The sequence below is a fragment of the Tamandua tetradactyla genome, chromosome X (genome assembly GCF_023851605.1).
Source record: "Tamandua tetradactyla isolate mTamTet1 chromosome X, mTamTet1.pri, whole genome shotgun sequence".
Taxonomy (NCBI): Eukaryota; Metazoa; Chordata; class Mammalia; order Pilosa; family Myrmecophagidae; genus Tamandua; species Tamandua tetradactyla.
The window spans coordinates 122755113-122767387 of NC_135353.1; the positions used below are offsets into that span (position 1 = coordinate 122755113).

A 12275-nucleotide genomic window follows, 5' to 3' on the forward strand; every position below is an offset into this window, starting at 1 on the left:
GATTCATTCTCTTCCTTTTGGGGAATCACTATAAAATGTGATTTTTTTTGTTGTTTCCTTATGTTTTGTTTAAGTAAAATAGATTTTTTTAAAAGTTTGACTGTATGAATTTGAAAATTAGGCACAGCTCTAGCCTATGTTACAGATATATAGTTATTAAATATTCCCTCATTAATTCTCTGCTTGGCAGCAGATTACTCACACCCTATAAAGATATGCAAACCTTTTAAACTGTATCCCGAAGACTATCAGTTATGTAAGCTTTAAGCCATAGCCTCCTTTTCCCATTATTAATTGACTCTAAGACAATGGAACTGAGCCACAGCACTCTGGAATTTCGTTCTCTTCCAATGAAGCTTCTGCATTCTTTGGCATTCCTGTTTGAAAAACAGTGGTTGAGAAATTGGGTCTCAATACATTAAAATTTTCTTATTTGATTAAGATGTATTTTCTATATGCACATTAAAATTAGTTCTCTGTAGACTGTGTAGGCCTTGGAATATGTTCATATATTACAGGTGGTTATTCTAAGATGTGTTTATAAGTTAATACAGCTCAATAACTGGAAGACTTCTCTAGAAAGATCATTGATCATTTTTAGCACTGATATATAGACATTTCTCCCTTAAACATTTTTAAAATACTCATAAGAATAGGCCTTTCTAGCATACAATTTTATTTTATTTTAAACCATTTTACTAAAGTACAATGCATGCAGAAAATGCATGTGTCATAAGCATACATGTCATGGAATTCTTACAAACTGAACATACTTAGATCAAGAAACAGAACATGACCAGCACTCCAGAAGCATCCCTGTGCCCCCTTGCAGTCCTTACACTTCCCCAACAGTAAACATTATCCTGACTTCTAACAGCATAGATTAGTTTTGCCTGTTTTTTACATTTCATATAAATGGAGTCAATTCTATTTCATATAATTGAGTGATATACTCTTTAGTGTCTAACTTCTTTCACATTATGAATGTGAGATTCATCCATATCGTTGCATATAGATAATTCAATCTCATTGTCATATATTACATTGTGGGGATATGCTGTAATATATTTTCCATTATTCTGATGATGGACCTTTTTATTGTTTTCAGCTTGGGGCTATTAGGAATAGTGCTGCTATAAACATCTTAATACCTATCTATTGATGAACATGTACATGAATTTCTGTTGGGTATATACCTAGGGATGGAATTTCCAGGTCACAGGGTATCCATATGTTCAGCTTTAGTATGTAAGACCAGTTTTCCAGTTGGCTGTACCAATATACCCTCCCGCCTGCAGAGTATGTGAGTTCTAATTGTTCAATGTCCTTGCCAACATTTGGTGTTTTCCAGCTTTTTCACTTTAGCCATTATGGTGGATGTGTAGTGGTATCTCAGTGGTACCTCAGAGGGAGGTTTCCCTATCTTCCAAGCCAAACATCATGTCTCCCCAGGATGAACCAGTGATGTCTGATATCTGAGATCCAGGCATGGTCCTTATATGGCTGTACCATTTTACATTCCTGCCACTGATGTATTAGGGTTCCAGTTTTCCCACATCCTCACTAGTACTTTTTATTGTTTCTCGTTTTTATTATGCCTATTCTAGTGCCTATGAATTGGTAACTCATTGTGCTATTAATTTACATTGCCCTAGTGATTACTGATCTCAAGCATGTTTTTGAGTATCTCTGGTGAAGTATCTGTTCAAATCTTAGGCATGGTTTTTAGTTGGGTATATATTGGGCTTTGTTATTTTTGAGCTTTGAGGGTTCTTTACATATTGTGGGTACAGGTCCATTATCAGAATATGCTTTGCAAAGGTTTTCTCCCAGCCTCTGGATGTCTTTTCATTTTCTTAAGAGTGTCTTTTGAAGAGCAGAAGTGCTTATTTTGATAAAGTCTGATTTTCCAATTTGTTCTTTTATGAGTTGTGCTTTTTGTATCACATCTATGAAATCTTTGCCTAACCCAAGATCACAAATACTGTTTCTTATGTTTTCTTCTAGAAGTTTTACAATTTCAGGTTTTGCATTTAGGCCTATGATCCAATTTTAATTATTTTTATTACATGGTACAAAGTATGGATCCAAGTTTTGTTTTTGTTTGTATTTTGTGTATGGATATCCAAATTGTCCCATACCATTTGTTAAAAAAAAGATGATCATTTTTCTAAATTTTTATTTTTCTCAAAAATTGTCCAGGGGTCAAACTTTCAGAATGAGTGGAATGAAGAGCTTGTTAAATCCTCTCCCCCAAACACAACTATAAAAGTGTAAAAATAAAAAAAAGGGGGAAATAACCATTTTAGAATTCAGAATTCACCAAAGGCCATATGTCAAATTGAAAAATGTTCATTAATGAAAACTACTGAGCCTTGATAAGAACAGTGGGGGTTGGGGGCATTTTAACTTGGGCTGCTCTCATCCCCATCTCCATGGCACAATGACCATGAGTAATGGAAACCTAGCCGCAACTGGATGGAGCAGACTTGATTTAGAGCTCCATATGGAAAAGCTCTATGCCTAGGGGTATTGTGAAAAATAATAGCGATCTTGGTGGCAAGTGATCAGGGAAGACCATCATTGCAACTACATGAGGCTGTGATAGTTGTTGGGAAAAGCAACAGACCAGCCAAAAGGGAGATGTGGAGAATTAGACAGCAGTTGTGGACTTTGATAAGCTACACCATGTTCTTGGGGATGTAGAAGGCTGTGTGCATGACCATAAAAGGTCAGAGAGGGCCCCACTGTTTTGACTCCTCCATGGATCAATGTGATGCCCTGTACAAGCAAAAACTGGATGCCAAGGCAAACACGAGCAGCCTGAACTTTATATGTATGCCTCAGCTCTCGCATCTGTTTACTTGGTGGAAGCCTTACTGACTTAAAGTGTATAATCACAACTTCTGAACAACTGTTAGTTGACACTAAACTATGCTAACCAAGGGGCAACCTCCAAGAAAGCCAGGCATAAAAAATAAGAAAATTTAAAAAACGGATCAGAGACATCAGTACATGCCCAATGAAGGGATGATTGACTATAGAGAATTAGTCCTTGCAAGTCCCTAAACAAACAACAACAGCATCAAAAACCACTGAGTGTGGAATCATAATCCTGAGTTGCTACAACATATTATTTATAATGTCTAGTTTTCAACAATTATAACACATGCAAAAAAAGAAAAAAACAAGAATGTGTGGCCCATCTGCTGAGAGAAAACATTTGCAAATCATGTATCTAAAAAAGGACTTGTTTTCATAATATATAAAGAGCATGTGGAGAATCAAGTACCTTCAGGCATTTCTGACATAATGTAAAATGGTGTAGCCACTTCGGAAAACTAGAAACTTTTTAAAACGTTGAAATTATCCTAGGGCCCAGTAATGCCACTCTCAAAATAAATGTAACGTGTTCATCCAAACACTTGCACAGAACTATGCATAGCAGCGTTATTTATAACAGCCAAAAAAGCAGAAACAACCTAAATGTTCACCAATGGATGAATGGATAAACATAATATGGTATATTCAGCATTAAAAAGGAACAAAATACAGATAAATACTACAACATGGATGAATTTCAAAAAATTATAGTAAATGAAAAACAGGCACAAAGGATGAGATACAGTATTTGTATACGATATTTTTATGTAATGTCAAGAAAAGGCAAATCTGTAGACATCTCTGTGTGAGTGGTTGTCAGACTGGGAATGTGACTAGGTAAAAACTGTAAACTACTACAAGATAGTTAATTTTAGTGATAGAAATATTCTGGAACACTGTTTGCACAACTAGGTAAATTTAATAAAGCTCTTTGAATTGTACAATCTAAATGAATGACATTTATGGAATGTAAATTATACCTCAATAAAGTTGTTAAAAATTTAATGAGAATTGTCCATGTATGTGTTATAAGTTTCTTTCTGGATTATCTTCTGTTCCATTGATCTATTCATCAATATTACACTAATACTATTCAGTTTCTTTTAAAATTTAATTTTGAAATTGTTTCAAACTTACAGGTTACTTATAAAAATTATGCAAACCCCATACAGAGAACTCCAACATACCCATATCCTCCCAGATACCAAGTGTTCTAGTTTTCTAGCTACCAGAATGCAATATAACAGAAATGGAATGGCTTTTAAAAAGGGGAATTTAACAAGTTGCTAGTTTACAGTTCTAAGCCCAAGAAAATGTCCCAATTAAAGCAAGTCTATAAAACTGTCCAAATTAAGGCACCAACGAGAGGTTGCCTTTACTCAAGAAAGGCCGATGACATTCAGGGTTTCTCTCTCTACTGGAAAGGCATATGACAAACATGGTGACATCGAGCTTCCTCTCCAGGCCTCTTGCTTCATGAAGCTCCCCCAGGGGCGTTCTCCTTCATCTCCAAAGGTTGCTGGCTGGGGGACTCTGGAGTTCTCTTGTCTCTGCTGCTCTTGTCATTCTTGTGACTCTGCTCTGCTGCTCTCCTGTCGTTCTGAAGCTTTCTCCAAAATGCCTCCTCTTTTAAAGGATTCCAGTAAAGTAATCAAGACCCACCTGGAATTGGTGGAGTCACATCTCCCTCTATTCAAAAGCTAATACCCACAATTGGGTGTCATATCTCTGTGGAGATAACCTAATCAAGTTTCCAACCTATATTTCTGAATAGGAATTAGAAGAAATGGTTGCTCCCACAAGATTGATTAGGATTAAAACATGACTTTTCTAAGAAACATAAATCCTTTCAAACTAGCACACCAAAATCAACCAATTTTAACATTTTGTCACAGCATTCTGTCTATCCATCCATTTATTAATCAATCTGTCTACCTATCTATTTATCAATCCACTTTTTGAACACTTGAGGGTAGCTTGTATACGCCATGCTCCTGGAACACAAAACTACCATATACCTTTCCTAAGAACAAGGATATTCACTTATGTATCCACCTTAAGTACAGTTATCAAGTATAAGAAATTTAATATTAATTTTACAGTTGGAAAGTTTGGAAAAGATTGGAAAGTTAATGTTCCAATCTTTTCATATGTCCCCAAAATGTCCTTTTAGGTCTTTTCTCCTCCCTTATTATATCCAATCCACGATCATGTATTGTATTTAATCATCATTCTCTCTTTAGTTAGTTGCTCATTCTTTTTTTTTTAATTGTAGGAACATATATACAACATAAATTTCCCCATCTCAACCAATCCAAAGCATACCATTCAATGGGATTAATCACATTCATTATGCTGCAGTACCCTCAGTACCTTCCATTATTAACACTTTCCCAACTCCCCAAACAGAAACCTTATACCTATTATGCATTAACTGCCCATTCTCCCTGCTCCCCACCCACCCCCTTGGATACCTGTTCTCTAATTTTTTTTCTGTGAACTTGTATATTCTCCAAAATTTTCTTTGTAGTTATCATGGGTCTTAACTTTAGTTTCCTAAATTTATAACACTCTTGTTTGCTTAGATAGCAGCTTAACTTCAATGATACATACACACTATGATCCTATACCCCTCTGTCCCCTTACCTTTATGTAGTTCTCACAAACTGCATGTTAACACATTATGAGTCCAAAACCACTGATTTTTTCATTACATTTTATGCATTTGCCTTTTAGATCCTGTAGGAAGTAAAAAGATGGAGTTAAAAGCCAAAAATACAATAACACTGGCATTTATATTTACCCATGTCATTACCCTTACTGGAGATCTTTATTTCTTCATTTGACTTTGATATTTCTTTTTCTTTGTCATTCAACAGTTTGATTGTAATATGTTGCACTGTGGTCTATTTTGGTTTAACTTACTTGGAGTTGGTTGAGCATCATGGATGTGTATATTCATGTCTTTCATTAAATTTGGGAAGATCTCAGCCATTATTTCCTTAGCTATTTTCTCAGCCCCTTTGTTTCTTCTTCTTATGCAATTCCTACTATGCATATATTGGTATACTTGATGGTGTCCTACAGGTTCCTCAGGCTGTGTTCATTTTTCTTCATTCTTTCTTCTTTCTGTTCCTCAGCTTGGATGATTTCCATTGTCTTCGAGTTCATCGATTCATTCTGCTAGATCCAATCTGCTATGGAACTCCTTAGGCGAATTTTTTTTATTTCTGTTACTTGGATTTCAGCTCTGCTTAGTTCCTTTTCACAGTTTCCATCTCTACTGATATTCTCTCCATATATGTCATTTTCCTGATTTTCGTTAGTTCTTTGTCCATATTTTCCTTTATCTCTTTGAGCATATTTAGGACCATTTTTTAAAGTCCTAGGTCTGAACCACGCCACTGATGGTGTGTAATGCTTTAACATCCTCCTTCGCCTGGGCCATTGTTTCTTGCTTCTTTTTATGTTTTCAAATATGTTGTTGAAATCTGGACATTTTGTATATTAATGTGTTGTTGCTGGAATTCAGACTTAAGTTCTGGGACAGCAAGTCCCTCAGGCCACCTCTGGACAGACTGGTCCAGACATGCATGCTTTCAGTATGTGCATGAAGGTTACTCTGCTCCCTCCAGAACCAGGACCAGGGATTCACACTGAAGCCCAGGCTGGCTCTGCACCATCTAGTGAGAAGTGGAGGAGAGACCAGCTAAGGTGCCACAAGATCTTACGACTTCTTTTTTTCCTTTTTTCTTTCCCTCCCTCCCTCTTTTCTTTCTTTCATTTTTATTCTCTCTCTCTCTTATTATTTTTTATTTTTTGGTTAAAACAAACCCGTGTGTTAAGGGCTGATTTTCAATAGACTGCCACTAGGAAGCTGCTCTGATTACTACTTTTTTTTTCCTACTGTGTTATAGTCTCTTTATTCTTTTGGTAAAACTCTTCCAGAGTTAACTACTTTCATTTGTAGATGATGAAATATATAGAGATTCACTTCAAATGCTGGCACTGCTATGAACGTAGTCTCTTTCCTTCAACTCAGAATTTAAGATTTTTGGTTCTTGTTTTTATATTCCAGTCCCAGAAGCAGGTTAACTGTAGACATTATCTGAAGACAGCCTTATGCTGTATAGTAGTTATCTACAAACAGGCTCTAGCTTCTCCAGGAACAGAACACTACAGGATGAATTTAGTTTAAATATATTAAACTAAGAGGCATTCTCTCAAATGAGTTTAAATGCATTTTTATTTCTAGACAATCTACATGACATGTTTTTCTTAAAAACAATGCTTCTGCTCCAAATAAATCAAAGTCAAATTAAATGAGTTCAAGATGACATCAGTCCATCTGTCCAAGTCCTGGTATTGTGTGGATGAAAAGCAGCAGTCAGTCATGATGGCAGGTGATAGATCCAAGGAATTGCCAAGTTTGCTAATGTTTCTCCATTTCTAAACCATCCTTAAAGAAAATCATATATGGGATCACACTGTCCTCAAGGTAGTCCAGGAGAGCAACCATGCCATCTGAATTCATATTTTCACCAATAGAGAACTGGTAGTTTTTGAAATTAGCAAGGATGTGCTTGATTTGTTCTGCAGCTCCCATCATAAAAGGTTTTACTCTTTCTGATCTTTGTTCTGCAAGTTTACCTTTGATTTCATGTAATCTTTGATGTATTTCTTGTAGGCTTCTTTTGTGAAGCTTGTTTCCTGCAAGTGATGGTTCATGAGAATATCAACACCGGTGATGACTGTGCTTTTGATACCTTCACCCTCCAGTCCTTCAGCCCAACATTTTCACCAATGAGCGCATCATCAATGCCACCATCTGTCCTACTGATCTTCTTTCCCTCCACCTCCAGCCCATAAGCTATCTCCCAGATCTTGTACATGTTGGAGATCATCTCATCATCGCTGATGAGGTCCAGTAGATGATCATGATGGCGGTTGGTGGGACACAGTGGCAGCAGCACTAGAATGGCAGGAGCTGGGAACTCGGAGACAGCATCGAGCGCTGGAGTGGTGCTGGGGTGGGGTGGGGGAGCTGGCAGATAAAGCTGATTACCGCTACCAAGTAGGCTTTTTCTTGACTTGGCACTCACCCTGTTCCTGAAGTCCTTGAACTGATTTCTCGAGCTTTGAGAAAGATGTTTCTGCCAGTTTTTGATGGTTGATCAAAGCTGTGGATAGATACTGCCCTGAAGCATCACACTCCACCATTTTCATGGGGCAGAGCTCTCTGATAACGTTTTTTATAAATTTATTTTTTATTATCAAGCCAAAACAACATACAAACATGAACATTATTAACATGCACACATTCCGTGTACGGTGTATGTCATGGTCAGGTTCATGTGTCTACTTGGCCAAGTTGTGGTACCTGTTCGTCTGGTTGGGCAAGTGCTGGCCTGTCTGTTGCAATGAGGACATTTCATAGAATTAGATCATGATCACGTCAGCTGCATCCACAGCTGATTCCATTTGTAATCAGCCAAAGGGAAGTGTCTTCTGCAATGAGTGATGCTTAATCTAATCACGGGAAGCCTTTTAAGGAGGATTCAGAAGAGACAGGCTCTTTCTGTTTCGGCTGGGGAGCCTCTCCTGTGGAGTTCGTCCAGACCCTCCATGGGAATTGTTGGCTTCACAGCTTGCCCTGCGGATTTTGGACTCTGCATTCCTGCAGTCACGTGAGACACTTTTATAAGTTTTATATTTGTGAGTATTCCCTGTTGATTCAGTTTCTCCAGAGAATCCTAATACAGTGTACCATGAATGGCTCACAATATCATCACATAGTGATATATTCATCACCATGATCATTTTTTAGAATATTTGCATCACTCCAGAAAAAGAAATAAAAAGAAAAAAGAAAAAACTTACATATATATACCCCTTACCCCTCCCTCTCATTGACCACTAGTATTCCCATCTACCCAATAGATTTTAACCTTTGTGCCCCTATTTTTTCTATACCCCTTACCACTACCTTTCATTCTTCATTAGTACTTCAATCTACTCAATTTATTTTAACATTTGTTCCTTCTATTATTTATTTCTTTTTAATCCATATTTTTTTACTCATCTGTCAATATTGTAGATAAAAGGAGCATCAAACACAAGGTTTCCACAATCACATAGTCACAATGCAAAAGCAGTATCATTATACATTCATCTTCAAGAAACATGGCTACTGGAACACAGCTCTACAGTTTCAGGCACTTCCCTCTAGCCTCTCTAATACACCTTAAACTAAAATGGGGATATCTATAAAATACGTCAGGATAACCTCTTGACTCTGAAATCTTTTAGCCACTGACACTTTTATTTTGTCTCATTTCTCTCTTCTCCTTTTTGGTTGAGCAGGTTTTCTCAATCCCTTGATGCTGAGTCCCAGCTCATTCTAGAATCTCTGTCCCATGTTGCCAGGGAGGTTTACACCCCTGGGAGTTATGTCCCATGTAGAGAGGGGGAGGGCGGTGAACTTGCTTGCCATGTTGGCTGAGAGAGAGAGGCCACATCTGAGCAACAAAAGAGGCTCTCTGGGGGTGACTCTTAGGCCTAATTTTAAGTAGGCTTAGTCTGTCCTTTGTGGGGATAAGTTTCATATGAACAACCCCCAAGATTGAGGATTCAGCATATTGATTTGGTTGTCCCCACTGCTTGTGAGAATATCAGGAATTCTTCAAAAGGGGAAGTTGAATTTTCCCCCTTTCTTGCCATTCACCTGAGGGGACTTTGCAAATACTTTTTTATTCACTGTTCATATTTACTCCGGGATTCATCAGGGCATCATTCTGGACAAACCTACAAAATCTCATGCCCTATTGAAGGTTACATATACTTATGGTGTTCAATTAAGCTGTCCATATAAGTTATATTAGGAAATGCACTAGTCAAAACATAAATTTTGTACCAAATAAACATCTTTTCTTTAGTCTCACACGTAAGTGAAAGTTTTAAAATATGAATTTCCATCTATTTTCAACACCCTGAAATACTGACATTCTTTTGTTCTTTCTCATACAAAAACATTTTTTAATTTGTACATTTAGTCACTATCATTGTACACTCTAGGCATTCCTAGATTATACCATCTCAGTCTTTATCATCTATCTTTCCTTCTGGTTTCATTTGTGCCCCCAACCCTCCTCCCTCCATCATTCTCACATTCAGCTTCATTCAGTGTACTAACATTATTGTGCCACAATTAGGTAGTATTGTGCTATCCATTTCTGAATTTTTACAATCAGTCCCATTGCACCATATGTATGCCTTTAGCTCCAATTACCCCAAATCTACCCTATTCCTATCTCTTGAAGGCCTCTGTTCTTAATTGAAATTCTCCAAGTTCATTCATTAATGTTAGTTCATATCAGTGAGACCATACAGTATTTATCCATTTGTTTCTGGCTAATCTCACTCAGCATAATGTCCTCACGGTCCCTCCATGTTGTTATATGCCTTATGACTTTATTCTATCTTAAAACTGCATAATATTCCCTCATATGTATATACCACAGCTTGTTTACCCACTCTTCTGTTGACGGACATTTGGGCTGTTTCTATCTCTTGGCAATTGTAAATAATGCTGCTATAAACATTGGCGTGCAAATGTCCATTTGTGTTCTTGCCCTCATATCCTCTGAATAGATACTTAGCAATGGTATTGCCAGATCAAGTGCAATTCTATACTTAGCTTCCTGAGGAACTGCCACACTGCCTTCCACAGCAGTTGTACCATTTTACATTCCCACCAGTAGTGGATAAGTGTGCTTATTTCTCCACATCCTCTCCAGCACTTGTTCTTTTCTGTTTTATTGATAATTGCCATTCTAGTCAGGGTGAGATGATATGTCATTGTGGTTTTGATTTGCATTTCCCTAATAGCCCAGGAAATTGAGGATCTTTTCATTTGTATTTCCTCTTTTAGCCATTTGTATTTCTTCTTCTGAGAAGTGTCTGGTCATGTCTTTTGCCCATTTTTAAATTGGGTTGTTTGTCTTTTTGTTGTTGAGTTGAACGATCTCTTTATATATTCTGGATACTAGACCTTTATCTGATATATCATTTCCAAATATTGTCTCCCATTGTGTAGGCTGTCTTTTTACCTTCTTGTCAAAGTTCTTTGATGCACAAAAGTGTTTAATTTTGAGGAGTTCCCATTTATCTATTTCTTTCTTCAATGCTCATGCTTTGGGCATAAGATCTAGGAAACCACCTCCTATTATTAGATTTATAAGGAATTTCCCTACATTTTCTTCTAAAAGTTTTATGGTCTTAGCTCTAATGTTTAGGTCTTTGATCCATTATGAGTTAGTTTTTGTATAGGATGTGAGATATGGATCCTCTTTCATTTTTTTGCATGTGGATATCCAGTTCTCCAGGCACTATTTATTGCCCTCTGCACCAGGGCAAAACCCAGCAACCTCAGTTTTTACTCGAGGTTCAGGTGAGCTGGCGGTCTATTTTTAGTAGTCAGAATTTGTCAATTAATTCCACAATTGGCGCTTGGTTCAGCTCAGCCCCTTGCTGTTAGTAAAATCTCTTTCATTTCCCCTCTGGGAACCAGCCTGTGGGGGAGGGGTGCCAGCCTCTGAGGTTTGGGGAACTCATGGTTCTGGGTGGGATCACAGCTGATCCAGCTTTTCCAGACTGGTGCACGCTGTGTGTCCACTCACTGATGTAGCCCCCGCAGTTGTTCTGTACTGTTCCTGGCTATTTACTAGCTGCTCTGAAGAAGGAACTAAATCCCACACCTCACTAAGCTGCCATCTTGGACCCTATCCTCCCCAATACTGTTTTGATTCATTATAATAATTCCTGAAATCATCCCTCCAATTTTGTTCTTTTTCAGAGATATTTTGGTTTTTCCAGGCCCTTTACATTTCCACATGAATTTTAGAATGAGTTTTTCCATTTCTACAAAAAAAATAACTCCTTCAATGATTATAATTGTGATTGGTTTGTAGCTATAGATCAATTAGGTGAGAATTGTAATCTTGAGACATTTTGGTTTTGTTTTTTAGGTTGTCAAACACAATCTTTACCCAGAAATTCCAGTCCATAAAATAAACTCCAAAGTTGATTTAAAGTTAGTCTTCTTCTCTTCCCTAATTCAGACCTGATACTGGGAGAGGGGGGAAGGTCATGAACCGTGCAAGGGTAGGGTCAGTGTCTTTCTCTCCTCCTCTCTTTCTAGAATCTGTGTTTGTTTGACCCTTCAGGGTTGGAATCAGGTAGGGAAAGAAGAAAAGTCAAAAAGTAACAAACAGATGGTGACAGAAAGGGACATGGAAATCTTCTTCCCCAAGACCAGGAGTGGGCACAGCCAATCACTGAACATGGTTTTTGATTAGAGACTTTGGATTGCCGTAGGCCCAGCACTTACAGCA

The 12275-nt window shown here is 37.6% G+C and overlaps 1 pseudogene; it reads right to left on the minus strand.

Moving 5' to 3' along the window:
- Positions 1 to 6682: 6682 nt before the first annotated feature.
- Positions 6683 to 8057, minus strand: LOC143670230 (translationally-controlled tumor protein-like; annotated as a pseudogene).
- Positions 8058 to 12275: the final 4218 nt, after the last annotated feature.